Source organism: Stegostoma tigrinum, chromosome 44 (genome assembly GCF_030684315.1).
Source record: "Stegostoma tigrinum isolate sSteTig4 chromosome 44, sSteTig4.hap1, whole genome shotgun sequence".
In the NCBI taxonomy this organism is placed as follows: Eukaryota; Metazoa; Chordata; class Chondrichthyes; order Orectolobiformes; family Stegostomatidae; genus Stegostoma; species Stegostoma tigrinum.
The window spans coordinates 9,076,609-9,103,222 of NC_081397.1; the positions used below are offsets into that span (position 1 = coordinate 9,076,609).

Sequence of the window (26,614 nt, forward strand, 5' to 3'; positions counted from 1 at the left end):
CAGTGCATTGAAGGCACTTACCGACCTTTGTGTAAAAAGAACTTGCCTCTCACACCTCCTTTAAACTTTTCCCCCATTACCTAGAACGTACATCGCTTGTAGAATCGACAGGCTGAATTACCCCATTCTGATCCTACATCTTCTGGACCTTCAGTACAGGTTTGTTCCCCTGACCTGAGGAGGAGCCATAAGACTATAAGTAACAGGAACAGTATTATGCCATTTGGCCATCGATTCCTCTCCACCTTTCAACATGATCATGACCTCATGACCTCATTCTGATCCTACATCTTATAATCTTCAGGTCTTATGTCACTGAAAGGTGGAGGGGACTCAATGGTCAAATGCCATCCTTGCGCTCCTGTTTCTTGTGGTCATAGAATGATAAAATCCCGACATTGCGGAAGCAGGCCTTTCAGTCCATCAAGTCCACACTGACCCTCTGAAGTGCAACTACCCAGACCCAGGGCCATCCCATCTCTAACCCTGTATTTCCCATGGCTAATCCACCTGAGCCGGTACACCCTTGGATGCATTATGAGCAATTTGCCAGGGCCAATCTATCTAACCTGCACATCTTTGGACTGTGGGAGGAGACTGGAGCACCTCAAGGAAACTCTCACACAAAGGGAGAGCGTGCAATCTCCACGCAGTCACCCAACGGTGGAATCGATCCTGTGTTGCTAGGGCTATGCAGCATCAGTGCGAGCCACTGAGCCTCCCTGATGCCCTGTTTTATGGATCATCCTCAGGTCAGGAGAGCACATCGATCTTCAACACTCCATCTAAGTTGCAAAAAGATTGACAGTAGTTGTCTGAGATAACAAAGTGTGGAGCTGGATGAACACAGAAGGCCAAGCAGCATCTGAGGAGCACAAAACATGACATTTCAGGCCTCGACCCTTCATCAGCTTTTGTGCTGCTCAGGTGCTGCTTGGCCTGCTGTGTTCATCCAGCTCCACACTTTGTTATCTCGGATTCTCCAGCATCTGCAGTTCCCATTATCTCTGACAGTAGTTGTCTGGGCTGGATTGTATAAAATATTGGGAATAGTTTGGCAGGACTGATGCTTGAAAATCCATTTTGTTAACAATGTGATAACGAATGTTGTAGGAGCAGTTCCCAGTGTAATGATGTGACTTTGCTTTTGATCTTAGCTGGACGAGTGGCTTTCTATGTTGTCCCAGTTTCACCTTTGGAAGGAGAGACACTGGAACTGAATTGTCAGCGCCAATACTATTATTGGAGGACAAAGCAGGACTTTACCTTTTATAGAAATGGAAAGAAGATCCATTCAATGAAGTCTACAACAGATGAATTTTCATATCGCATTAAAGTAAAAAGCACCGATGACAGTGGATTGTACAGTTGCAAAATTGATGGGTCAGAATCACAACATGTTCACGTTCAAGTTCAAGGTACGTACCTGATATTCCATTCTGTGGTAGGCAATGTGCGTATTTCTCTTGATTTTTAATTTAAACACTGGAGGTATTCTAAGTCACAAAGTACAGCAGAATCTCTTTATTCCATCCTGTGTGTACTGCTAAAGTGACACGAGTTCTTTTGTCCCCAGCGCGAGGCCTCCACAACCTTGAACGTTCTGACACTTGAAGTGCTCATCCAAGTATTGTTTAAGTATTTGGGAGTTTCCTACCTCAACAACCCTCCCAGGCAGTGCATTCCACATTCCCACCATCCTCTGGGTATTACAAGCCTCAAGTTTCCCTCTAAATCTAGTGCCTTTCAATTTAAAAGGATGTCCTGCCTTGTTATTGGCCGTTTGAATAAGGGGAAAACCTGCTTCTTACTCCCTCTGTTTATGCCCCTCATCATCTTACACACCCCAATCAGGTCCCCCCTCAGCCTTCTCTTCTTTAAAGAAAACAGCCCGAGTTTACCCAGTCTCTCTTCATCGCTGAAATGCTCCAGCCCAGGCAACGTACTGGGGAATCTCCTCTGCAACTCTTCCAGTGCAATCACATCCTTTCTGCGGTGATCCGGACTGCCACACAGTGCTCCAGCTGTGGCCTCACCAAAGTCCTATTCAGCTCCAACATCACCTCCCCACTTTTATAATCTATGCCTTCACTGACAAAGGCTAATGTCCCATATGCCTTCTTAATGGCCCTGTTAACCCAAACTGCCTTTAATGGTTTGTGAGCAATGGCAAAGGTAGTAAAGTCACTGTGGTCCCACTGTCCCATTAGTGAGGGAGGGGAGTAGGAGGTGGTTTAACCTGAGGGTCACCACACCTCAGGCAAGGGGAGATTCTGAGAAAGAGGTTCCATTGTGGTCACTCCAGCCAGTGTGGGATTTGAACCACACACTGTTGGAACAATTGTGGATCACAGACCAGCTAACCAGCCAACTGAGCTACCCAACACACAGCAATGGAATCTTCTCTCATCCTTCTAAACTCTGACCAACCTGCTCAGTCTCCCCTCATTAGACAAGCCTTTGTCTCTGTGTAGCTGAGAAAGTTGCAATCTGTCGATGTGACCCATGTCAATCATTGTGATCCATCATCACTAAATAGGGTCATACAATCACACAGCACAGAAACGTGCCCTTTATCCTAACTCACCCACGCTGACCAGGTTTCCCAAAGTGAACTTGTCTCATTTGCCTGTGTTTGGCCCATATCCCTCGAAACATTTCCAATCGTGTATCCATCCAAATGTCTTTAAATGTTGTAATTGTCCTCACCTCCACCACTTCCTCTGGCAGTTCCTTCCATGCATGCACCTCCCGCTCTGTGAGAAAGTTACCCCTCAGGTCCCTTTTAAATCTTTCCCCTGTTACCTTAAACCTCCAGGTTTGGATTGCCCTCACGTGGGAATTTGATTATTTACCTTATCTATGCCCCTCATGATTTTATACACCTCAAAGGTGACCCATCTGCTTCCAATGCTTCAGCTGATGCACCCTCTCCCAATAGCTCAATTCCCTTTTGTTTTTTGGAATCCTGGGATGGGAGCAAGGCAAATGTTTATCCTCCTCATGTCTTTAAATAACTTTGTCCTATGGTCTTTCTCTACCTCTGTGTCAATATGAGGTATTTGAACTGGAAAGGCTTGGAGGGCAACAGACCAAATGGTTGTGAATGGAAGATTAGCTTAGGAAACTGGGTCAGCATGGACGAGTTGGGCAGAAGGGCCTGATTCTATGTTTTTTTTATGGCTTTGAGACAGAATTTCATATTTGGAAAGCAAAAGAAGGATAATGTTTTGCACTGTCCCCTGACATTTGTCACTAAATGCCCACCTTCTTTGCCCCTCATCACTGCTGTGCCTTTCGGTCTGTGACTATAACAGTTGATAGATGAGCCCCGACTGTGTGTTACATTCCAGAACGCTTTGCCAAGCCCGTACTGAGGGTGGAGCCGGCGGCTGAAGTATTTGAGGGGCTCCGGGTCACGCTGACGTGCATTGCTCGGAGAGCACGGCGCTCCATCTGGCTTCACTACACATTTTACAGAGATGGCAGCGCCCTGGAGACAGCGCCGGATGCTGGCGGTGTGTACACGATCAACGCAGCAGCTGCAAACGTTTCTGGGAATTACGCCTGTGAAGCGATCGAGACAAATTCTGATCTGTGGAAGAGGAGCGACAATGTTCACATTTCCGTTAAAGGTAAGTATCTGTCATTATTGCAGAGTCTCCAGCACAAATTAAAGGCCTTTCAGCCCATTGAGTCAGAAACAGCCACCTCACTATTCTCTAATCCCCATTTCCCCAGCACTTGGCCCCAGAGCATTGGCATCGTGAGGGAGCATTTAAACACTTCTTCAATGTGATGAGGGTTTCTGTCTCTCCCACCCTTACTGGCAGTGAGTTCCACATTCGGTGAGTGAAAGTGTTTTTCCTCACAACGCCTCTAAACTTCCTGCCCCCTATCTTTAATGTCTATGCCCACTGCCTGGGCCATTGGTCCCTCTACCAAAGGGAAAACAAGTTTCTTCCTGTATTCTCGACCTATGCTCTTCATCATTTTATACCTCTCAATAATGTCTCCCTGTCTCAATCTCCACGGATGTAAGGAGAACAATCCTAGTCTGTTCAATCTCTCTCCATCACTGAAACTCTCCATCCCCCTCCTGATAAATCTCCCTCTGCACCCTCTCCCAGTGCTAACACATCCCTCCAACAATGTGGAGAATGGGTGAACCAGACACAACGCTCTCACTGTGGTTGCACGTTTTCATTCCAAACGTGTTGTGGTCATCACCAAATCTGAGCTTCACCTGACATGATGCTAACCGCCTTCATTGACCTTGAAGGAGGTTAGGAGTCTCCCGTGCTGACTCTGTCTCAGGATTTTCTTGCTCTCATTCTAATCACTGAGCTTTCCCAAGCTCAGACACTCTACAGCTCAAACAGAAACATGTCCTTTTGCTTTCCAGAGGCATTCGCTGTCCCTAAGCTGACCGTGTATCCTGAGGGACAGCTAGTTGATGGTCAATGGTTTAAGCTGATGTGCTTGGTTGAAGAGAATCTCTCCGAAGCTTCCTTGCGGTACAGCTTTTACAGAAATGGGATCCCTATCCAGTCTCCCTCCGACCACAGCAATTCCATCTCTGAGCCAGCTCGTCCGGCCGACTCGGGTACTTACCATTGCGAAGTTACGGGCAGTAAGGTGCGGAAACGCAGTAATCAGCTCCATTTGTCCATCAGGCGTGAGTACCGTTTATTATTGTTCCTTTCTTTAAACTGTGAAGGATTCAAAGTAGAGACAGATTATCATCATTCCCCACATCCACAGCCATATATTAGAGCTGCAGAGACAAACAGCACAGGGTAATGAGTCACCCATTTAGGATTGATATGTGGAGAAATGTTTTCACCTCGAGAGTGGGAAGCCTGTGGGATTCACTTCCCCAGAAAATTATGGAAATTATTATACGGGAGTTGGCCATTTGGCCCTTCCAGCCTGTTCTGTCCGCGCAATGGGATCATGGATGATCACCTGACACAGTTCACTGCCCCCCACTGTCCCCTTGGCCCATGTGAACTCTATCCAACTCCTTCCTGAACAGCAAGCAATGTTCTCAGCCCAAACACATTCTGTGACAAAGAATTCCACAGGATTTCCACTCTCCCAGTGAAGACATTTGCCCCCATCTCAGTCCTACCCTGTCTCCTTTAGACAATGAGCCCACAGCCTGAAACATCCCTCTGTACAATTAGGGATGGGCAATAAATGCTGGATTACCCAGTGACACACATCCAAAGACTGAACATACAAAAATGGATATGAGAATGGATGTGATTGTGATTAAGTTCTTAGATGAGTTTGCAATTAACTCTGCCAAGCAAAGGGACCTAACATTTGTTTATATTTGCAGGAATTCCAGTGTCAAAGCCAGAACTAGTAATTCAATCAGGAAAGGAGCTAATCGAAGGAGATATGGCATCCTTAATCTGTTCAGTCTCCAATGGCTCTCTGCCGATTTATTACCAATTCTACAAGGGCTCAAGTGTGGAGCTGTACTGGGAGCTTTCCAACAGTACTAAGCTTGTTTACAACATTGAAACCATCAGCAGAAAAGACAAAGGGATTTACCATTGCTCGGTGAGAAATGAGGTGACAGGCCCTTTGCACAATGAAGACATAGAGATCACAGTGATAGGTGAGTTCAGAAGGACTCTCTCCCAAAGAGTAACTGATCCATCGGCTCAGGGACCACTGCTGATGAGATCTCTCAAAACTAGTGTATTGTCATTGAAGACGTCACTTTGGATTAAAGTGACACAGCCTTGGATATTAGAGTCATAGAGGTATCCAGTATGGAACAGGCCCTTCAGCCGAACTTGTCCACGCCGAACAGGTTTCCCAAAAAGTCCCATTTGCCTGCATTTGGCAATTTCTTTTGAATGTTGTCATTACCGCTACCATTTCCTCTCGCAGCTCATTCCATATGTGCACCACCCTCTGTGTGAAAATGTTTCCCCTCACATACCTTTCCTATCTCAGCTTATCCAGTGCCCTTTAGATTTAGCCCCCACTACCCTGGGGAGAAGTCCTCGGCTTTATCACCTTACATATTCCCCTCAGGATTTTATAAACCTCTCTGAGGTCACCCCTCAGCCTCCAATGTGTCAGAAATAAAACCCCCAGCCTATCCAGCCTCTCGTTATAATTCAAACTTTCTAGTCTCGGTGACATCCTTCTAAAGGTTTTTGGCACCATTCCCTGCTTCAGAACAACTTTCCGTAGCAGGGTGAACAGAATTGTACACAGTACAATTACCAAGAACATCCTAAGATTCAATGCCTCCCATCGTTCTTCCAAACTCCAGCCAATATAGTTTTCTCCTCGCCCATGATAGCTTCTACACCATCTGATGCTCGATCATTCTTGTTGCTGCCATATCTATTCCAGCTCGTACAGAGCTATATCACCCACACTGCTTCCCTCCCTGTCATTTCCAAAAATCATGCACCCCCTGAATATTTGGTTAGATATTTTGCTGGAGAACCAACACCTGCCCCATCTCTTCTGATCTTCTGTCCAAAATATAAAGGTGTGTTATGTTAATGAGCAAAGTGTTGATTTTGGGCAGAATACCAGGCATTTAGAGTGTGAAGGGAGGTGATTGGTCAAGTGTTGATGATTGTCAGGGTGAGGTTTGGGCTTGGTATTTTTCAGGGTGTATTTTTAAAATCACAATTTGGAAAGAACTTTGTCAGAAGACTGCATTTCTGAGAAGAGACTGACTTACACGACCTATTTCGAAGGCAATTCGAAGTAATTCCCCTCACTTTTGTTTCGGAATCACACAGAGTTCCATGCTGGGTGAGGGTGGCTGGTTTCCTTCTCCCAACAACAGCATTTTGTCTCTGTTCAGCATGATTTCATGAGCCATTCAGTTTCACCATTACTGAGACAGTAGGAACTGCCGATGCTGGAGAATCTGAGATAACACCATTTTATCTCAGTTTCACCATGACTGAGCTTGCTTCTCACTTCCCGATTCTAAAAATGAACTGAACTTAAATTATATACAAGAAACAGTGTGCAATCTTTGGTGAACGATGACAGGCAGGCCTACTCCATTGGGAGTTATGTATTCACATGTGGGACATGGGCAATGCAGTCCCCGTCCCACGTTGCCCCGCTTTGAGAAGGTGGTGGTGAGTTGCCTTGTTGAATCACTGCATCCATGTGCTATCAGTTGACCCACATTGCCCTTAGGGTGAGAATTTGAAATGTGGAGCTGGCTTAAGGAACAGATATTGCATGTCCTTGACAGGTATGTTCCTGTCAGGCAGGGAGGAAGTGATGAGGGAAGGGAACTGTGGTTTACTAAAGAAATTGTATCTCTTGGTAAGTGGAAGAGGGAGGCTTATGTGACAATGAGATGAGATGGTTCAGATGGGGCGATGGAGAGTTACAGATTAGCTAGGAAGGATTTAAAGAGACAGTTAAGAAGAGCAAGGGGGGGACATGAGCAGACATTGCTGGGTAAAATAAAGGAGAACCCTAAAGTTTTGTATAGGTATGTGAGGAATAAGAGGATGACTAGGTTAGGAATAGGGCCAGTCAAAGACAGAAGTGGGAAGTTGTGTATGGATCCTGTGGAGATTGGAGTGGTGCTAAATGATTATTTCTCATCTGTTTTCACTGAGGAACAGGAGAATATTGTAGAACAGATGACTGAGTTACGGGCTACTAGAATTGAAAGGATTAAGGTGAGTAAGGAGGAGGTGTTATCAATTCTAGAAGGTGTGAACATAGATAAATCCCCTGGGCTAGATGGAATTTTTCCAAAGATTGCCTGGGACGCTAGGGAGGAGGTGGTGCAGCTTTTGGCCTTGACCTTTAAGTCCTCATTGTCGACAGGTTTAGTGCCAGAGGACTGGAGGGTTGCAAATGTTGAACCCTTGTTCAAGAAGGGCAGTAGGGATGACCCAGACAATTATAGACCTGTGAGCCTTACGTCTGTTGTAGGAAAAATTTTGGAAAGGTTGAGAAGAGATAGGATTTATAATAATCTAGCAAACAACAATTTGATTGGAGATAGTCAACATGGATTTGTCAAGGGCAGGTCGTATCTCACAAACCTCGTTGAGTTTTTTGAGAAGGTTACCAAGCATATGGATGAAGTTCGGCAGTTGATGTGGTGTACGTGGACTTCAGTAAAGCCTTTGATAAGGTTCCACGTGATAGGCTATTGGAGAAAATACAGAGGCACGGGATTGAGGGAGAATTAGCAATTTGGATTAGAAACTGGCTTTCTGTAAGAAGGCAATGAGTGGTGGTTGATGGAAAATATTCAGCCTGGAGTCCGATTACTAGTGGTGTGCTTCAAGGATCTGTTTTGGGACCACTGCTGTTTGTCATTTTTCTAAATGACTTGGATGCAGGCATAGGTGGATGGATTCGTAAGTTCGCAGATAACACTAAAGTCAGTGGAGTGGTGGACAGTTTGGAAGAATGTTGCAAGTTGCAGGGAGACTTGGATAAACTGCAGAATTGGGCCGAAAGGTCGCAAATGGAGTATAATACGGGTAAATGTGAGGTGATTCACTTTGGGAGGAATAATAGGAAGGCAGAATACCATGTCAATGGAAGGATTCTTGGTAGTGTGGATTTGCAGAGGGATCTTGGTGTCCATGTACATAGATCCCTGAAAGTTGCCACACAGGTTGACAGTGCTGTTAAAAAGGCTTAACGTGTTTTAGGTTTTATTGGTAGAGGGACTGAGTTCCAAAGCCGTGATGTCATGCTGCAACTGTACAAAACGCTAGTGTGGTCTCATTTGGAATATTGTGTGCAGTTCTGGTCACCCCATTAAAGGAAGGATGTGGAAGCATTGGAAAAGGTGCAGAGGAGATTTACCAGGATGTTGCCTGGTCTGGAGCGCAGGCCTTATGAAGAAAGGCTGAGGGACTTGGGTCTGTTCTCATTGGAGAGAAGGAGGCTAAGAGGAGATTTACTAGAGACATACAAGATGATCAGAGGATTAGATAGGGTGGACAGTGAGAGTCTTTTTCCGTGCATGATGACTTCAGCTTGTACAAGGGGGCATAGCTACAAATTGAGGGGTGATAGATATAAGACAGATGTCAGAGACAGGCTTTTTACACAGAGAGTGGTGAGGACGTGGAGAACCCTGCCTGCCAATGTAGTGAACTCAGCCACATTAGGGGCATTTAAACAGTCCTTAGATAAGCATAAGGATAATGATGGGATAGCGTATCAGAGATAATGGGAACTGCAGATGCTGGAGAATCCAAGATAATAAAATGTGAGGCTGGATGAACACAGCAGGCCCAGCAACATCTCAGGAGCACAAAAGCTGACGTTTCGGGCCTTGACCCTTCATCAGAGAGGGGGATGGAGTGAGGGTTCTGGAACAAATAGGGAGAGAGGGGGAGGCGGACCGAAGATGGAGAGAAAAGAAGATAGATGGGGAGGAGAGTATAGGTGGGGAGGTAGGGAGGGGATAGGTCAGTCCAGGGAAGACGGACAGGTCAAGGAGGTGGGGTGAGGTTAGTAGGTAGGAGATGGAGGTGCGGCTTGGGGTGGGAGGAAGGGATGGGTGAGAGGAAGAACAGGTTAGGGAGGCAGAGACAGGTTGGACAGGTTTTGGGATGCAGTGGGTGGAGGGGAAGAGTTGGGCTGGTTGTGTGGTGCAGTGGGGGTAGGGGACGAACTGGGCTGGTTTTGGGATGCGGTGGGGGAAGGGGAGATTTTGAAGCTGGTGAAGTCCACATTGATACCATTGGGCTGCAGGGTTCCCAAGCGGAATTTGAGTTGCTGTTCCTGCAACCTTTGGGTGGCATCATTGTGGCACTGCAGGAGGCCCATGATGGACATGTCATCTAAAGAATGGGAGGGGGAGTGGAAATGGTTTGCGACTGGGAGGTGCAGTTGTTTGTTGCGAACTGAGCGGAGGTGTTCTGCAAAGCGGTCCCCAAGCCTCCGCTTGGTTTCCCCAATGTAGAGGAAGCCACACCGGGTACAGTGGATGCAGTATACCACATTGGCAGATGTGCAGGTGAACCTCTGCTTAATGTGGAATGTCATCTTGGGGCCTGGGGTAGGGGTGAGGGAGGAGGTGTGGGGGCAAGTGTAGCATTTCCTGCGGTTGCAGGGGAAGGTGCTGGGTGTGGTGGGGTTGGAAGACAGTGTGGAGCGAACAAGGGAGTCACGGAGAGAGTGGTCTCCCCGGAAAGCAGACAAGGGTGGGGATGGAAAAATGTCTTGGGTGGTGGGGTCGGATTGCAGATGGCGGAAGTGTCGGAGGATGATGCGTTCTATCCGGAGTTTGGTGGGGTGGTGTGTGAGAACGAGGGGGATCCTCTTTGGGCGGTTGTGGCGGGGACGGGGTGTGAGGGATGTGTTGCGGATGTGTACCCGGTGTGGCATCCTCTACATTGGGGAAACCAAGCGGAGGCTTGGGGACCACTTTGCAGAACACCTCCGCTCAGTTCGCAACAAACAACTGCACCTCCCAGTCGCAAACCATTTCCACTCCCCCTCCCATTCTTTAGATGACATGTCCATCATGGGCCTCCGGCAGTGCCACAATGATGCCACCCAAAGGTTGCAGGAACAGCAACTCTAATTCCGCTTGCAGCCCAATGGTATCAATGTGGACTTCACCAGCTTCAAAATCTCCCCCTCCCCCACTGCATCCCTAAACCAGCCCAGTTCGTCTCCTCCCTCCACTGCACCACACAACCAGCCCAGCTCTTCCCCTCCCCCCACTGCATCCCAAAACCAGTCCAACCTGTCTCTGCCTCCCTAATCTGTTCTTCCTCTCACCCATCCCTTCCTCCCACCCCAAGCCGCACCTCCATCTCCTACCTACTAACCTCATCCCACCTCCTTGACCTGTCTGTCTTCCCTGGACTGACCTATCCCCTCCCTACCTCCCCACCTATACTCTCCTCCCCACCTACCTTCTTTTCTCTCTATCTTCCGCCCGCCTCCCCCTCTCTCCCTATTTATTCCAGAACCCTCACCCCATTCCCCTCTCTGATGAAGGGTCTAGGCCCGAAACGTCAGCTTTTGTGCTCCTGAGATGCTGCTGGGCCTGCTGTGTTCATCGAGCCTCACATTTTATTATCTATTGATGGGATAGTGTTGGGGGGTGGACTTAGATTAGTTCACAAGCCGGCGCAACATCGAGGGCTGAATGGGCCTGTTCTGTGCTGTATTGTTCTCTGTTCTATATTCTATTATGGCCCGGTAACACTGAAGAAACGTCCGATATGTTTCCATTTCAAGATGCTGAGTAGCTCACAGGGGAATTTGTACTGGTGTTCCCATATATCTGCTGCTCTTGTCCTTCTGGATGGAAGTGGCTGTGGAGTTGCAAGATGCTGCTGAGAATCTTTGGTGAATTTCAGTGTGCAGATGGTACACACTGCTGCAACTGTGTGTCAGTGATGTAGGGATTAGATGTTTGGGGATGTGGCAATCAAGTGGGAGTAGCTTTTTCTATGGATGGTGTTGAGCTTCTCAAGAGTTGTTGGAGCTGCCTCCAACCAGGCAAGTAGGGAGTATTCCATCACACTACTGACTTGTGTAATGTCGATGTTGGGCAGGAATTGGTGTGTCAGGAGGTGAATTGCTCACTGCCGGATTCCGAACCTCTGACCTGCTCCTATAGTCACAGTATTTATTTGGGTAGTCTGATTTAGTTTCTGGTCAATGATAAACTCTAGGACGTTGATAGCGGGGAATTCAGTGATGGTCAGACCATTGAATGTCAAGGGCAATGGTTAGATACTGGAGTACTGTGTACATTTCTGGTCACCTTACTGCAGGAAGGGTGTGATAGCACTGGAGGGGGTACAGAAGACGGGGTACAGAACCAGGTTGTTTCCTGGGTTGGAACAAGTGAGCTGTAAGGAGAGAGTAGATAGGCTGGGATGGTTTCCTTTAGAGCAGGGAAGGCTGCAGAGGGTCATGAATGAGGTGCATCAGATTATGAGGGGGGTGGACAGGGTGAATGGAGAGCATCTGTTCCCCTTGGTTGAGAGGTCAGTCATGAAGGGGCACAGATTTAGTGTAAGGGACAGGAGATTCTGAGGGGATTTGACAGAAAAAAATCTTTTTCACTCCGAGGTTCATGCAAATGGGACGAGAGTGGCGAGCAGAAACCTAAAATAAACGTTTAAAATATATTTGGAGGAGCACTTGTCACACCATAACATTTCAGGATATGGGGCCAGGGTGGGAAATTGGAATTAGCGCACCTTTAGGGATAGTTATTGTCAGTGCAGACGCAATGGGCCGAAGGGCCTGTTCCACGCTGTATGATGCACTGGTCGCATTCCCCAAGGGTGTTGGCCGTGTGAGGGCATTCAGTGATGGTAGCGCCATTAACATCACGGGCTCAATGGTTAGATTCTCTGTTAATGGTCACCCCCAGGATGTTAATACTGAGGGAAGCAGGAACGGCAACGCCACTGAACATCGGGGGCACGATGGTTAGATTTTCTTTCTCTCAATGATAATCTCCAAAATGTTGATAATTGGGGAGAATTAAAGCTCTCCATTAGATTTTAAATCCATCAAACTGCTTCACTCCCTTTTAAATTATTTGCATTAAACTGGTCCCCACTGATAGCCTCAATCGATGGGCGAACTCCATGGTTTTGAACTCTGTGTGTTTTCTCCTCAGTTCCTGTCTCAGATGCTGTGCTGATACCCCGCACCAACGGGACTGAGATACAGCCCGGGGACCGCCTTGTTCTCCGATGCCTGGTGAGGGAAGGCACTGAGCCCCAGTTCATTTGGTACCGAGACAACGTGCCGCTAAGGAACGGCAGTGCGAGCTCTCATGTGACTGCCGATGGTGGTGAGCTGGTTATTCATTCATTCCGGAGAGACAGTGTCGGGAGGTATCACTGTGCAGCGATCAACACAGGAACCGACGGCACCATTTTTAACGTGACCAGCGATTATATCGAATTCACGCTGCGAGGTAACAGTGACAGTCAGATCAGACACAGACAGAGCACAGGGAAAGGCCATTCGCTCCATCCAGTGCGTGCCAGTCAGAAACAATTAACCATCTCAGTTAGGAAGGTGACGTGAGGTTATTAATCCAGCTGCCTGGGTCATTTTCCCGGGATCCCAGTTCAAATCCCGCTCATACCCGATGGTAGAATTTGAGCGCAATAAAAATCTGGAAGTGTAAATCTTATGGAGAAGGGCGTGCAGAGGAGATTCACCAGGACGTTGCCCTGGGGTGGTGCATTTCAGCGATGAAGAGATGCTCAGTAAGCTCAGGCTGTTTTCTTTGGAGCAGGGAATGCTGAGGGGGAACTGATAGAGGTGTGCCAGTCTGTGTGGCACAGGGACTGCTGTGGGGGGATGAGGAAGCAGCTGCTCCCCTGGGTGGAAGTGTAAATAACAAGGGCAGCATCATTTGAAAGTGAAATGCAGGAGGTTGAGAGGGGGTTTGAGGATTGTCTCACCCACAGGGCTGTGGGGGCTCGGAGGGTAGTTGAGGTGGGAAACCTCGCAGCCTTTAAAGAGAACTTGAATGAAACTCGACGTGCCATAACATTCCAGGCTGTAGGGGGCCGATTGCAGGAAAGTGGGTTCAGTGCAGGGAGCTCAATGGGTTCAATTCTTCCGTGTTTTCCATCCCCCCGTGGGTGGCAGGGAGTTACATACCTGCAGGGGTTGGTCACTCTGATGCTGATCGTGTGCCTCACATAGGGCTGATGCGGTAACACTTCCCGCTGAGTTTGTTAACGTGAGCCGGATGTTGTTGAATTTCAGCTCGGAGTTATTCCACGGAGATCGCGGCCTCGCTCGTCCCAGTTCTGCTGTTCGCCGGCCTGATCGCGTCGGCGTGGTTCATCCACAGGAGGGGCCACACAGGTCTGTAACTTCCCACGGGGATCGGGTTTGTTCCCCGGGGCATGGCATTGCCGTCCACGCCCCAGTGTAACCTTTGCAGCTGGACAGGGTTGGGGTGGGGGACCCGGGGAAGGAGTTGTTGGGTCAGGAACTGGGGTAGACCGTGTTCCTGACAGTAGGAGGGAGAGCACTCACCAAGTTAGCCTCCTGGATCGGGTAAATGTGACCAATACTCCCACTCTGTGTTACCTCAGAGAAGAGGAGAGGCATAAGATCGTGTGAATCAGGAACAGGAGGAGGCCATTCAGCCCCCTCAAATCCTTGCTCCACTAATCCTCACCCTAACTTAAACTCAATCCTACCGCTAAACTAAATCTTTGTCCTAAACCGAGCTCTCATTCTCATTCTAATCTTGCCTCTCAGCCAAATGCTAACTAAAACTAATAACTAACCCAAGCCTTAAGCCTAGCCGTAGACTGAACACTGACCCTCACCCGAACCCTCGCCTCATCACCTTAAACCAAACCTTAATGCTGAACCAACCTTAACCCTAACGCTGGCCCAACCCATAACCCAAAACCTAACCATGACCCTAATCCTAATCTGAATCCTAACACTAACCTTAAACTGAATACTAACCCTCACCATAAAACAATCCTTAACCTCATGCTAACCCTAACTCTGGCCTTGGCCCTCACTCAGACACGAACGAAACCCTCACCTAATCCCTGTCACAAGTGGTTAATGTGCATTCAGATGGGTTTGATGATTCTCATCTATTGATGTGTTTGCTCTCTGCTTATGACTGAGAAAGGGCTTTGCAGCTCCTGTCTGGAACAGCACAAAGCTACTGTCCAATACGCTAAGAATGTTATCTCTCTACCTGCAGGCAATTCCTCACCTGTGTCACAGCCCAAGAGGTAAGGGGATGAAACTGCAAATTTTATATTTGCCATTGTTTATCCTGATTCCCCTTAATCAGGGAGCGACAACGAGCAGAAGAACTGAGAGAGGGAACTTGGGTATTGCCTTATCCTTTTAATATGAGCCTGACAAACCAGGAAACAATACTCCTGGAAAGTCCCAGGTGGCTTTTATTCATTCACAGGGGTGTGCGTGTCACTGACAGGGCCAGCATTTTATTGCCAATCCTTAATTGCCCCAGAGGGCAGTTTTGTTAACCAGCTTCTAGAGTCACAAATGGGCCAGACCAGGTAAGAATAGCAGATTTCCTTCCCCAAAGGACATAAGTGAAAAGCGATGGGGAATTGGGCAGCTCCTTGAGGGTGAGAAAGCTCCATGTTTGGATGGAAACCAGGGACGTGGGACCAATGAATAACAGGGTCTCACTGGGCTTTGTAATTTCCGTGGTAGCTTTGCTGTTTTGTTGAAGCTGAGCGTGGGGTTGAAAGCGTTGTGTTTGAAATGACAACTTCCTTCCCTTCCCCTTTCTACTGGAAATAGATCCCAAGCTTCTGGTGAAGTGGCAGCAGCCAGCAACCTGGAGTATGCAGTAATCGGAGCAGCACACAATGCTGGTGAGTGCCATTGAATCGGTGTGGTTATAGAGCCCCACACAGTGACGGTGCACCATAACCTGGTAGGAATTCTGGTCAATCGTCCAAGCTGTCAGCTGGGCTAGAATGGGGTGGTTTTCCTTGGAGCTGTGGAGGCTGAAGGGGAGGACAGCAGCCAGGAAACAGGACTAGGCCATTCAGCCCACCTATCCTGTTCTGCCAGACATTATGATTATAGCTAACCATCTAACTCAGTCCCTGGTTCTGAGAGAAATGCGGAGGCCATTCAGCCTGCCCATTGGCCGGCCCATTGGGTAGTGTCACAGCTGACCATCCGACTCAATCCCCAGTTCCCAGCTTTCTCCTGCAGACACTTCAATCCCTTTCACCCTCAAAGATGCCAACTCCTCCTTCTTTGAGGTGTATAAACTGATAAGGGGCAGACATACGGGAGACAGGAAGAAACCCAACCCCTTCTTGAAGGACTCAATGACCGGGGGGTTGGGGACATGGATTGAAGGTAAGGGGCAGGAGGTTTAGACGGGGATGTGAAGGAAAATGTTTTCATCCAGTCAGTGATGGGGAATTTGGAACTCACTGCCTGTCAGGGTGAGAGAGGCAGAATATCTCATCACATAGGTCATGCCTTACAAACCTTAACGAGTTTTTTGAGGATGTGACTAGAAAGGTTGTTGAGGGTCGAGCTGTGGATATGGTGTATATGGACTTCAGTAAGGCATTTGATAAGGTTCCCCATGGTAGGCTCATTCAGAAGGTCAGGACGAATGGGATACAGGGGAACTTAGCTGCTTGGATACAGAATTGGCTGGCCAACAGAAGACAGCGAGTGGTAGTAGAAGGAAAATATTCTGCCTGGAAGTCAGTGGTGAGTGGAGTTCCACAGGGCTCTGTCCTTGGGCCTCTACTGTTTGTAATTTTTATTAATGACTTGGACGAGGGAATTGAAGGATGGGTCAGCAAGTTTGCAGACGACACAAAGGTCGGAGGTGTCGTTGACAGTGTAGAGGGCTGTTGTAGGCTGCAGCGGGACATTGACAGGATGCAGAGATGGGCTGAGAGGTGGCAGATGGAGTTCAACCTGGATAAATGCGAGGTGATGCATTTTGGAAGGTCGAATTTGAAAGCTGAGCACAGGATTAAGGATAGGATTCTTGGCAGCGTGGAGGAACAGAGGGATCTTGGTGTGCAGATACATAGATCCCTTAAAATGGCCACCCAAGTGGACAGGGTTGTTAAGAAAGCATATGGTGTTTTGGCTTTCATTAACAGGGGGATTGAGTTTAAGAGTCGTGAGATCTTGTTGCAGCTCAATAAAACTTTGGTTAGACCGCACTTGGAATACTGCGTCCAGTTCTGGGTGCCCTATTATAGGAAAGATGTGGATGCTTTGGAGAGGGTTCAGAGGAGGTTTACCAGGATGCTGCCTGGACTGGAGGGCTTATCTTATGAAGAGAGGTTGACTGAGCTCGGTCTCTTTTCGTTGGAGAAAAGGAGGAGGAGAGGGGACCGAATTGAGGTATACAAGATAATGAGAGGCATAGAGTTGATAGCCAGAGACTATTTCCCAGGGCAGAAATGGCTAGCATGAGGGGTCATAGTTTTAAGCTGGTTGGTGGAAAGTATAGAGGGGATGTCAGAGGCAGGTTCTTTACGCAGAGAGTTGTGAGAGCATGGGATGCGTTGCCAGCAGCAGTTGTGGAAGCAAGGTCATTGGGGTCATTTAAGAGACTGCTGGACATGTATATGGTCACAGAAATTTGAGGGTGCATACATGAGGATCAATGGTCGGCACAACATTGTGGGCTGAAGGGCCTGTTCTGTGCTGTACTGTTCTATGTTCTATGTTCTATGTTCTATTGAAGAAAGATTGAGATGTGCACTTGTGATGCCAAGGATATGGAGGCAGGTGCTGGGAAAATGTGATTAGAGAATAGGGAGGTGGTTGCTTTTGAACAGCACAGACCTGATGCGCTGATGGGTCTACTGCTGAGCTATAAGCCCCTATCTTTAACCAGTGTCTTTTACAGACGGCTGTTGCTGTTAATACCTTGTGACTGGACCTCCTTCAGGGTGTTTTGCCTGACACAACATGCTTATTTGATCGGAAGTAATGTCGGAAACTGAGGGCGCAGTACTCTGGTATTGAGAAATCCAACTGATGTTGGTTACAATGAGTGATTGTGTACAAAGGCTTGGCTCCTCAGAGACACAAGTGCTCCATGCAAGTGATAATGAAGGGAAGCAAGCTTCCTGTACAGCAGTCTTTATAGTGGTTGTAGTGAACTGAATGATCTCCAAGGATATTAACTGCATGCATATTTATTTATCTATGCGTCTTCTTATCTAAATGAGGCTACAGGACCTAACATATAGGAGCAGAATTAGGCCATTCTTTCCATCAGGTCAGCTGTGCCACTTGACCAAGGCTGATGTGTTTGTCAATCTCATTCCCCTTCCTTCTCCCATCACCCTTGATCCCCCTTTTTAATCAAGAAGCTATCTATCTCTATCTTAAAACATCCATCTGTCTATCCGTCCATCAGTCGATTAAATTTGTCCATCCAGCTCTGAAATTTATTATCTATCCATGAATCTGTGCATTGATGTTGCATGTGTCATTTAGCCCATTATAGCGCTGCTCTCTGATTGATGTGTGTTTTTCATGTGCACTTTATTTCTTTGTAGAAAACGCCGCTGCGGATATAGTTTATTCAGTGGTCACCACCAAAAAGAGAACAGAGTCTGGTAAATATTTTGTTTGTTTAATGCTATGTTTAAGAGAGAGACAGAGGATCGTTGCAGCTCCAACAATATCATGATCCCAGTTACTGTGGAAACGCCGGTGTGTGGCCAGTTCCAAATAGAGAAATACCACAGTGCTTGCAGTGACAGGAGTGTGAGGGAACAGAGGGTCTACCAAAAGAAACATCCAGATTTGTGAATGAATGGACAGTGAACCAGCCAATCAGAAACAAGCCCCGATCTGATCTGCCATGACCCTTTATTCCCCTGCAGATAGGGTCAAGGATTTGGAGATGATTTATATGTTGTCAGTGACTCAGAACAGACACACAGAGCAATGAGAAATGGTTAACAGGGACTGCCAATGCTGGAGTCTGAGATAACAAGGTGTGGAGCTGGATGAACACAGCAGGCCAGGGCAGCATCAGAGGAGCAGGAAAGCCGATGTTTCAGAAAATGAAGAAGAGTCCAGACCTGAAATGTCCTCTTTCTTGCTCCTCTGACCCTGCCTGGCCTGCTGTGTTCATCCAGCACCGCATCTGGTTATTCCAAACAGAAGGGGTATGGTCTAGTTATATTATCACTTCACTGTTAATCCAAAGACCCTGGCTAATGTCCTGGGGACCTGGGTTTGAATCCTCCCACAGAATTTGAATTCAATAAATATCTGGAATTCAGAGTTCAATGACCATGAAATTGTTGTGGAAAAGCCCAATGAATTTACCAATGCTTTTTAGGGAAGGAAGCTGCAATCCTTACCTGGTCAGGCCGACATGTGACTCCAGACCCACAGCAATGGAGACAGTTAGGGGTGGGCAATAAATGCTGGCCTGGCCAGTGACACCTTGTGAATGAATGAAATAAAAATATATCGCCGTGTGTGTTGGTGACTGTGTTATGAAGGCGGTCGCTTCCCAATTACTGTTTAGTACATGTAGAAACATTCTGTGCGTGACATAAGCAGTGGGACATGCATTTTACACTTAACTGAGGCAGACGTAGATCATTTTCTCTTAAAACTAAGAACTGTGGATGCTGGACATCAGAAATAAATTCAAATATTTCTGGAGGAGCTCAGCAGGTCTGGCAGCATCTATGGATAGAGAGAAAGCAAGTTCCATTTTCCTCATATAATACGCAAGGCGGATATGCAAAATGCTACCACCTGCTGATTTGAGATGACAGAGAAAATAAAAGCACCGCATGTCATATTGTTGCTCAGAAAGATGAACTTACAATTATCACACGGATACCTGTCAACACCCACAAGGGACATTTGAACTGAAGTTGGCCTTGTGTACAATGGAATTCAAACACATTCTAGCCTTTGTCTGAAGGGAATGAGTAGTAAATGGTCATGTTCTACATAGCCACCAGCCTGCTCTTTCATAGGAGAGAGAGAGTGAAGGGGAACTGGGTGGTGTTTTAACTTTTAGAGAATCACCACGCCTCAGGAGAGGGGAGAGGTTCAGAAGGAGCATCCTTCAGGGTAGCCTCAGCTGGTGTGGGAATTGTACCCATGCTGTTGGCAAGGGTTGGCATGTAATGTATGACAAAAACCAGCCATCTAGCCAACTGAGCTATCTGGAACTATCAGCATGCAACAGCTAAAACCACCCTCTATCTTCTACCTTTGACCATGTTCACATTGTTATTGAAGCTGTCCTGAAAGGGACAACATTGGCAGAGATATAACATCCAAGAGTGGATGTCCATTCATTCTCAAATTCCTATTTTTGCATAAAAAGCAATCCTGGAATACAGTAAGTTCTCAATAAACAATGTTTCTTTCCTAAGGTGTGTGACTTTCAATGAAACAAAACTGAACAAATTAGAGTTTCTCATTGCAACTAATATGATAAGTATAGAGACAAAAAAGCTGCAGATGTTGGAATCCAAGATAGACAAACCAGGAGGCTGGAAGAACACAGCAAGCCAGGCAACGTCTGGAGGGAGGCAGCGGTCAGCGTTTCGGGTATGGCCCTTCTTCGGGGCTGGAAGTGGGGGTTGTGCCTGAGGTGTTGACTGCTCCTTTTCTCCGAGTTCTGCCTGACTTGCTGTGTTTGTCGACAATATGGTGAGTCTAGTTTAGTTCTTCAGATGGTTTGACACGAGACTAAGTGTATTAAACTCTTGAGTTGAAATAGTGTTCTTTCCTAAATTCCTACATTTATGAGCAACTGTTGAATTTATTTTAAAGGAATTAAAGTTGACAGTGGACACTTTAAGTACATTAATTGAAATGGTTTGGAGGGATATGGGCCAGATGCAGGCAGATGGAACCATTTTAATTTGGGATTATGCTTGGCATGGACTCGATGGACCAAAGGGTCTGTTTGCATGCTGTGTGACTCTAAAACCCAAATGGACGTTATCTGTATGGTTCACTCTTGTCGTTTTCATGTATAACAACAGGGCGAGTCATGCAAAGGCTGATAAGATTAAGGCGGCCTGCTGAAGATGTTGCAATGACCTGCATCCTAAAAAACTGACCCGCTGTGTGATTGACCTGAATGCAAATTGTAGGCTTTAGCCAGAGCGAGGTTTCTAAATGCAATCTTCTGAAGTTTCTGGGCTGATTGAGGAGGACAATTTATTAAGCATTGCACCAATATAAAAACACAGCCATGCTTTTGAAAGATTCAGTTACATCTTTAATGTTGATCAGCCTTCAATTCGTCCAAATTGAATCGTCAATGTCTCCAAAGAGTTCCTTCTCAACTTAGTCTGTTTTATTTTCAGGCAGCAGTGTTGGTTTCTCCTCGAATGGGAAGGAGGTATGTTACATTTTAAGCCTAAATAGACCACAGCTATTGCCACAGGAAGTGCAGGTAATTTATAACTTACATCCGCGCAGTAAAACATTAACTATTGGTTCATATCAGACTGATCACAGGAAATACCTTACAAATTAGGAGCTGGAGTCGGCCATTCAGCCATTCCAGCCTGCTCTCCCCATTCAATTTTCTGGTCCTGACTGCGTTCTGTCGCAGAGAATCCCACAAGGATCCCACTCTCTTGGTGAAGACATTTCGCCTCATCTCAGTCCTTACCTATCTCCTTTATATTGTGACCCCTGGTTCTTGACTTCCTCCCAGTCACTAGGAACATCCTTCCAGTGTTTACCGTATTTAGTCCTGTTAGAATTTTACAGATTTCTATGAGATTCTTCCCTTATTCGCCTAAACTGCAGTGAATATAATCCTAGCCAATCCAGTCTCTCTTCATGTGTCCATCCTGCCATCCCAGGAATCAGTCTGTGAAACCTTCACTGCACTCCCTCCATAGCCAGAACATCCTTTCTCAGATAAGGAGACCCCAAACTGCACACACAATACTCCAGGGTTTGGTCTCACCCTGTACAATTGCAGCAAGATATCCCGGCTCCTGGGCTCGAACCCTCTCGCTTGAAGGCCGGCATCTCATTTGCCTCCTTCACCACCCGCTGCCCCTGCGATACTCACTTTCAGCGATTGATGTACGGGGGACACGCAGGTCTCATTGCACCTCCCCCACTCCCATTCCATCACTGTTTGGATAATCACCACCTTCCTGTTTTTGCTCTCAGTTGGTTAACCTCATGCTGATCTACATTAGCTGCCACTTACTGAATTGTCCAAATCACACTGAAGCATCCTGTAGCCTCCTTCACAGCTCCCCTCACCCCCAGCTTTGTGCCTGCCTTTAAACACAGTGGGAAATATCCAGCAATGCTTTATCAATGGAGTAGGTCACTCACTGTTTCACATTCCACTTCCAGTGCCTGGGGATAAGTGAGTTTCAAACTTGTGGCATTACTGGTGTTGGTGTTCCAGTTACTCCTGTACAGAATTAAAACATCACTGACCGTGACATTAAATAGTTGCCAGTTCATTGTCATTCACACCCAATTGGTAGCTACAGTATGTACCATCTACAAGATACACAACAGAAATTTCCCAAAGATCCCCAGACGGCACCTTCCTAACCCACAGCCACATCCATCCAGAAGGACACGGGCAGCGGATACATGGCTACACCACCCCTTGTGTGTTCCCCTCCAAGCCGCTCACCATCCCAACTTGGAAATACATTGGCTGTTCTTTCAGTGTCACTGGGTGAAAATCCTGGAGTTCCCTCCTGAAGCGCATTGTGAGTCAACCTACAGGAAATGGGGCTGGAGCAGCTCAAGAAGGCGGCTCAATACCACCTTCTCAAGAGGGCAGCTAGGGACAGGGCAACAAATGCTGGGCCCAGCCAGCAATGCCAATGTCCCTGAGTGAATGGAAACAAATCAAAAGCCCTTTCAGCCTTTTCTGCTCCAAGCATCGACCTGAGCCTGTCCAGCCTCACTTCACTGGTGAAATGTTCTGACCCAGGCAATATCTTGGTGAATATCCCTCTGCACCCCCTCCAGTGCAATTACATCCTTACTATAGTGCGGAGACTGGAACTGCACACAGTGCTCCAGCTGCAGCCTCACCAAAGTCCTGTACAGCTCTGACATCACCTTCCCACTTTTATCATCTGTATGGCACACCTCAGGCACAGGTGGGACTTGACCCCCAGCCTCCTGGCTCAGAGGTAGGGAAATTACCACTGCACTACCCAGATTCCTAACTTGTGGCACTGAACTTCCTGTTGGTGATTCCTGTTTCCCACTGATATCCACTCCTACCTTTAACTACAAATGGCCTCTCCCACCTCTTCACCTTCCTGCTCCCACTCAATTCCAATTCCATTCCAATATCATTCCAATTGCAGGATGCCAAGCCTGACCCCAATGATTCCTGTATCACATACGCCACACTGAACCTCAGCGAGCTCTCAGAGGAAGAAGACAGAGCGGATGGAAATGTTTACGAGAATATTCCACACAAGTAAGAAAGAAGAAGACAGATGAGAGGCGGGTCATTCGATTTTTATAGACTGTCTGGTGAAGAGGTACAATGTAACTCCTGTGTACAGATCGCAAACTTGTGAACTTTGCGATGGAAACCATCTTTCACACGTTGTTCTGCTCCACTCATTGTGAAGCTAATTTCATGTTGTTGCATCTGTTGGTCTGTTCTGGACATTGCAGGCCGTTAGTTTTGTAAATTCAAAACTATTTCAGCAGCTGTGGTCTTTGGAAATTTAATACCTGCCTCTCCTTCCCTCTCATGTACATGTCTGAGGATTGAGCTTTTCAGTTGGTCCATGTTTAAGGGGAGGAAGACATCATCTGCCACCTTGTGCGCATGGAACAGGAATCTCCCCTATTCTGACCAACTTTGAACAGGAATTGCCAGAAGGATCTGACAGTTGGGAGATATATAAAAGGAGAAACCAGCCAATTTCAATGGTTACATTCCAGGGCGAAAGAGACCTGGGGTGTGGGGTTGGAAGGAGCAACTTCTGGCCCCACAGAAGGAACACACACTGAGCTGCAAGCCACTGAACAAACTGGATAGAAAAGGCATGGATGAAACAGAGTCTATACGGAAAAGACTAGATCTCCCAAAGAACCAAAACCCCTGCTGGACACTTCAACTCGGCTTTCTGAGATTCCAAAACCCATTGTGGGAATGGGAACGTAGGGGGTTTCTCTCCGCTGCAGGTATTTTGGAAACGCCACATTGTCAGGATGGGGGATCACACACCTCCAGAGTGGCAGGCTTGACCTTTGAATGGGGAAGCGATGGCCTCATGGGATTATCGCGGAACTGTTAATCCAGATGTTCCAGTGATGTTCTGGGGACCCGGGTTCAAATCCTGCAACACAGATTGTGGAATTTAAATTCATCAAAATCCTGTAATTGAGAGTCTGATGGTGACTGTGAATCAATTGTTGGGAAACCCCATCTGGTTCACTCACGTGGTTTAGGGAAGGAAACTGCTATCCTTACCTGGCCTGGCCTTCATGTGACTCCAGACCCACAGCAAAGTGGTTGATTTTTAACAGCCCCCTGGACAGCTAAGGATGGGCAACAAATGTTGGCCTGGCCAGCAATGCCCTCATCCCATGAATTAAAAAATGTCGGCTTTTTAGTCCCGACATACAGACACTCTCGCTGCACCACAAAAGGGTTTGGGTTGATGTAAGTACAGGCTTGGTAGAAGACGTTAAGATTTTAACATCGATGCCGTCTGGATCTGACAATTGCTGGCCACCAAGAAAGGAGCAGCGCAAGTCCGATTGCAAACTGGTGAACACCAACAGGGACAACACCAGCGCGAGGGCCAAAGGGTCTGGTCAATAGGTACCAGGTACCTTTGAATGGAACAGCAGGACTGTGCTGATGAATTGTTCACATTCGAGCCAGTAAGGATGGTGACTGGCTTATTGCTGTTTTTTAATCACGATGACCCCTCGTTCAGGCGAAGGATGTGGGGCATTGCTGGTAAAGACAGCATTTGTGCCCCTCATCATAGAGTCATCGGGGCTATTTCTGTGCTCTGTGACTCTTCGGCCTAACTCGTCCATGCCAACCTGGTTTCCTAAACTGACCCAGCCCTGTTTACCTGTGTTTGAACCATATCCCTTCCAACCTTTCCTATCCATGTATCTGCCAAAATTTCTTTCAAATATTTATAATTTTACCCACCTCCGCCACTTCCCCTGACAGCTCATTCCATATACCCACCACTGTCTGTGCGAAAGATTTGCCCCTCAGGCCCCTTCTAAACCTTTCCCTTCTCACCTTAAACCTATGCCCTCCACTTTTGGACTCTCCAACCCTGGGGTTAAAGACCTTGGCTTTCACCTTATCTATGTCCCTCATGATTTTTAAAACCTTCAAAGGGTCACCCCTCAGCCTCCGATGCTCTGGAAAAAAAAAACAGCCTATCCTTATAGCCCAAACTCTCCATTCCTGACAACATGGTTATGTTCATTTTTTTCACCCTTTCCAATTGAATAACATCCTTCCTGTAGCAACATGACCAGAACTGTACACAATGCAACAAGAATATCCTTATCAATGCCTTGTACAGCCACAACATGATGTTCCAACTCCTGTCCTCCATGCTGCTTTCCCGATCCATCACCATTTCGATAATAATCTGCATTCCTGTTTTCTTATTTCTCCCAAAGTGGTAGCCTCACATCAATCCACATCAAACTGCATCAGCCGTGCATTTGCCCACTCACTCAATTTGACCCAATGGCATGGAAGCATCTCTGCATCCTCCTTCACAGCTCCCCCTCCCTCCGAACCCTGTGTTGAGATGGAAAACTAAATGAAAACACAATGGTCCCAGTGTTTATGAAGCAATGGAAAGTATTGTTCATGGATGGTGTACATTGGGATGGGTTTAATCTGTCGCTGTGTTATTGTAAATGTAATTTCTTGATGATATTTGCTTTTGTACACAACAATGCTGCCTTTGGAGATGAATAAAATTGTAACACACAACAAATTGGTGGATTTCTTTTTTAAAATCAAGGTGCGTTGGTGGAACCCCCGGTGATCCAATGTGAGGCGGGTATCAGAGACCGAACTTGGGGATTACTCTCAGGGACGGGAAGGTGATGCAAGGTGCAGTGAGCCAACACGTCAGCCACAGTCTCCCCTGGGTCACCAGCATCGCCCCTTCCATCCGTCGCTCATGTGTGGGTGGGAGGGAGGGGGGAGGGTGCGGGACGGAGGGTGAGATATCGTGGTGGGGAGGGGTAGAGGGTAAGGGAAGGAATATATGTGAGAGAAAATGTTTGAGGAAAGTTTATGTCAACGACCGTCTGAGATGTTTTGTGAGATTAAATGTGCGCGTAGGATGTTTTGTGTGGCTGTGCGTGAATGTGTGTGACAGTGTGTGAGAGTGTGTGTGTGCGAGAGAGAGCAAGAGTGTGTTGTGAATGTGTTTTTCTGTGAGTTTAAGAGGCTGTATGTGGGTGAGTGTGAGTTTGTTTGAAATTATGTGTGAGATAATGTGAGTTTGTACAAGAGTCTGAGCATAAACTGTGATTGCATGTGAATGTGTAAGGGAATGTGAGAGAGATTATGACAGTTCTGAGTGTGTGTGGGTGTGTGATATTCAATGTAATTTTGTGAATGAATTTGTTTGAGCAAACATGTGTTTGTGTGAATGCAAACTGGTGTGACTGTGTGTCAGACCGTGTGTGTGCACACACACCTGTGAAGGACGTGTGTGTGAAATTGTTCCAGTGTGTATGTGTCTGTCAGACTGTGTGTGAATATGTGACCATGTCAGTGTGTGCGTGTCTTTGTGCGTGTGCGGTGCGTGAGAGGGAGAATAGCGAGAAAAGGGACTGAATTGTGGGGGTGGGGGTTAGTCAAGGAGGATGGAGTTGGGGTGAGACTGAGCGGAAACAGGATGTGGAGCATAGAGTGAGGGGAAGGCTGGTGTGAGTGTGTGTGAGAGTCTGACTATGTGTGTGAATCTACATGCATGAGCGTGTGTGTGTGTGAGTCTGTGAGAGAGAGAGTGTGTGATTGCGCACATTTTTCACAATGAGGCAGTGAGCTGGGAAGGGAGTTTGGGCACTCTGTATCATCCGGATCTGGGAGATCAAGAGATGA

The 26,614-nt window shown here is 47.1% G+C and overlaps 1 protein-coding gene and 1 long non-coding RNA gene across 2 annotated transcripts in view; one reads left to right on the forward strand and one right to left on the reverse strand.

Moving 5' to 3' along the window:
• The window catches only part of LOC132206967 (uncharacterized), a 405,704-nt gene that overhangs the window by 108,357 nt on the left and 270,733 nt on the right, over positions 1-26,614 (reverse strand). The gene's annotated exons all lie outside the window — the stretch shown is intronic.
• On the forward strand, positions 13,952-25,499 carry LOC132207078 (uncharacterized). Its single transcript, XR_009443313.1, has 4 exons — positions 13,952-15,371; positions 18,057-18,116; positions 20,856-20,890; positions 22,857-25,499. It is a non-coding gene; the product is annotated as an uncharacterized LOC132207078 (long non-coding RNA).